The following is a 3,452-nucleotide window of genomic DNA, read 5'->3' as shown; positions in this document are numbered from 1 at the left end:
TTCATCTGTGCGCATTAATTATGAATACAATATTAAAATGAATTACGAGTATACACTTTAAAAACGTTTTTTATATCCCATGAAACCTGCCGGGTCATTAGTCTAAATAGTTTGATGCTGACATTACCCTTTTATGATTTGATAAACAAACAAGAATATAGATTTCTCTGTTCGTATGATGAAGATATGACTTTGTCTTTTTTCTCTTCAGGTACGTCATGTAACTACACGACGGAGGATCTACTCATATTTATCGACGCGCTGACCCTGACATTGAAAAATTAACAGTTTAAAGATCAAAGTTCTTCAAACCAGCATCAACCAACCAACCAGAAGGCATTTACTCTGCTGTGTCAGCATGTTTTTAGCTCGTTAACTCACAAACTGTAAACCTTCACATCTTGTCACTTTAGGTCACATTTCTATCTTCACATCTGTCCAGCTGATCAGTTCTCTGTTTTATTCAATAGGATTTTGTTGTAGTATGTTGTATTATTATTATTGTGACGTTTGGCTGCTGTTTCATCTTTAAGTTATGATGCTTTTCCATGACAACAGACTTTGTAAATAAGTTTCTTTTTGTGTTAATCTACATTGACTGTTTTTATTACATCGTCACCGTGTTTGGATTTGATGTTTGCTTTGTTTAACAGGGTTTTTTGTTCTATATTTTAGTCATGTGACTGGACCTCTGCTTTGTTCTATTGTTTGATTTGGTTGTTTCTTATTTGTCTTTATAAATGTTTGTATGAGGAGGATACAAACTGGAAACTCTCAAAACCATAGATTTAATTCCTCTGGTAGTTTAAAGTGACGCTCCTCTGAAGTGAAATACCACTGTAAACGATGCTTAAAAAGGAAAACATTTTGCACAAACAGCACCATAAACAATAAAGTTTTGTGATAATAAATCTCTCATAACTTCTGCCTCATGTTATGACACAAATCATGAAATGAAAAATGCTGCTTTTTCTCTAGTTCTTGATCGATAGCATATTTTGCCATTTTTTTTAACATTGTTATTAATTAACCGTTGAAATACAGCCCATGTTTGCAGTGGTGGAGAGACACGAGCACATTTACATACTTCCATATTCTGTTATTTAATACTGCTATAATATTCTACTTGTTTTACTCCCCTACATTTAGTTGATAACTTAAGTTACTTTGATCATCTAATAAGTGTTGTTCTATAAATGAGACTTCATTTAACCCTTGAGGGGGATTCAGAAACCACCCAGCAGGATACACTCACTGGTCACTTTCTAGGTACACCTTGGTAGTACCGGGTTGGACCCCTTTTGCCTTCAGAACTGCCTTAATTCTTCGTAGCATAGATTCAACAAGGTGTTGGAAACATTCCTCACGGATTGTGGTCCATATTGACATGATGGCATCACACAGAAGCTGCAGATGTGTCGGCTGCACATCCATGATGCTAATCTCCCGTTCCACCACATCCCAAAGGTGTTCTATTGGATTGAGATGTGGTGACTGTGGAGGCCATTGGAGTACAGTGAACTCATCGTCATGTTCAGGAATCCACTTTGAGATGATTTGAGCTTTGTGACATGGTGCATTATCCTGCTGGAAGTAGCCATCAGAAGATGGGTCCACTGTGGTCATAAAGGGATGGACATGCTCAGCAACAATACGCAGGTAGGCCGCGGCGTTTAAACAATGCTCGATTGGTACTAAGGGGCCCAAAGTGTGCCAAGAAAATGGCCCCCACACCATTACACCACCACCAGCAGCCTGAACATACAAGGCAGGATGGATCCATGCTTTCATGCTGTTTACGTCAAGTTCTGACCCTATATACCATCTGAATGTCGCAGCTGAAATCGAGACTCATTAGACCAGGCAACGTTTTTCCAATCTTCTATGATTATTTTCGTGAGCCTGTGAGCCTGTAGCCTCAGTTTCCTGTTCTTAGCTGACAGGAGTGGCACCCGGTGTGGTCTTCTGCTGCTGTAGCCCGTCTGCTTCAAGGTTCCACGTGTTGTGTGTTCAGAGATGCTGTTCTGCGTACCTTGGTTGTAACGAGTGGTTATTTGAGTTACTGTTGCCTTTCTATCATCTCCAACCACTCTACCCATTCTCCTCTGACCTCTGACATCAACAAGGCACTGCCGCTCACTGGATATCTTCTCTTTTTTGGACCATTCTCTGTAAACCCTCGAGATGGTTGTGTGTGAAAATCACAGTTGATCAGCAGTTTTTGAAATACTCAGACCAGCCCCCACCAACAACCATGTCACGTTCAAAGTCACTTAAGTCCCTTTTCTTCCCCATTCTGATGCTCGCTTTCAACTTCAGCAAGTCCTCTTCACCGCGTCCAGATGCCTACCGGTAAATGCATTGAGTTGCTGCCATGTGATTGGCTGATTAGCTATTTGTGTTAACAAGCAATTGAACAGGTGTGCGTAATAAAGTGGCCGGTGAGTGTATAGCAAGTAATAAGAATGAGCTCCAGCTGTAACATTAAAGTATTAATGCATCAATGATTATTCTGAAATGATTCTGCATAGTGAGTACTTTTACTTTTGGTACTTAATGAATATTTTGATGCAATTACTTGTGGACTTAAATATTTTTATATGATATTCAGAGCATTAATGTAGCAACAAACAACTATTGTCAACAAACAACGGTGTCAGCACTGTTGCCGTTGTTTATTTGTTGGTTATATTTGTTACTTTCCATGACTTTATATTTCCATAAACAATGTGTTTATATTTTGTGTTTGTGGTACAAAATGAGCAAAGCTATGTCACAACTTGAGAAACAGATTAAAACAATGGTGTCATGTGCTATTAACTTAGCTGGTAGAGCGGGCACCCCATGTACCACGGCTGAGTGGTTGCCTCAGCAGCCGAGGGTTCGAACCCGGCCCGAGGCCACTTGCTGCATGTCGTCCCCTCTCTCCACCTATCAGAACCATTTATTGCCAATGTATGTTGCACATACAAGGAATTTGACAAGATGGGTGGTGCATAACATGAAACAATCAACACAGTGTAAAAAGTAGAAACATATTAAAATGTACAGTAAAGTAAATTGAAATATAAAATAAAGTGCACAAGCGAACAGATAACAGTACTATAAACAAGTGAGATGTAAGTGGAGTGTAAAAGTCGAGTGTATTTAAATAAGAAACCTAGAAGGGATGTGCAGGGGAGTGACCGGTAGGAAACTGTCCTGGGGATGACAGAGTCAGTTTGTGATGAGCCTGACTGAAGTCGGGAAGAAACTATTGGTGTGGCGTGAGGTCTTGGTCCTGATGGACCGCTGCCTCCTACCAGATGGAAGGGGCTCGAACAGTTTGTGTCCAGGGTGAGAGGGGTCGGCTACAATCCTTCTTGCTCGCTTCAGGTTCCTTGAAGCGAACAAGTCCAACACTATGTCTTATACAATAAAAGGTAAAAAGCCCCCCCAAAAAAATATTAAAT

The 3,452-nt window shown here is 40.1% G+C and overlaps 1 protein-coding gene across 2 annotated transcripts in view; it reads left to right on the top strand.

Annotated features, from left to right (window-relative positions):
- The window catches only part of tm2d1 (TM2 domain containing 1), a gene marked incomplete at its 5' end in the record, with an annotated part of 13,817 nt that extends 12,927 nt beyond the window's left edge, over positions 1 to 890 (top strand). For both annotated transcript variants that reach the window (XR_013771912.1, XM_079267024.1), the window contains one exon: positions 212 to 890. The remainder of the gene's footprint in view (positions 1 to 211) is intronic.
- Between the last annotated feature and the right edge of the window lie 2,562 nt (positions 891 to 3,452).

Source organism: Melanostigma gelatinosum (assembly GCF_949748355.1).
Source record: "Melanostigma gelatinosum genome assembly, chromosome: 4".
In the NCBI taxonomy this organism is placed as follows: Eukaryota; Metazoa; Chordata; class Actinopteri; order Perciformes; family Zoarcidae; genus Melanostigma; species Melanostigma gelatinosum.
Note: the sequence above shows the minus strand (reverse complement) of the source record. Positions and strands in the feature narration are given on the sequence as shown.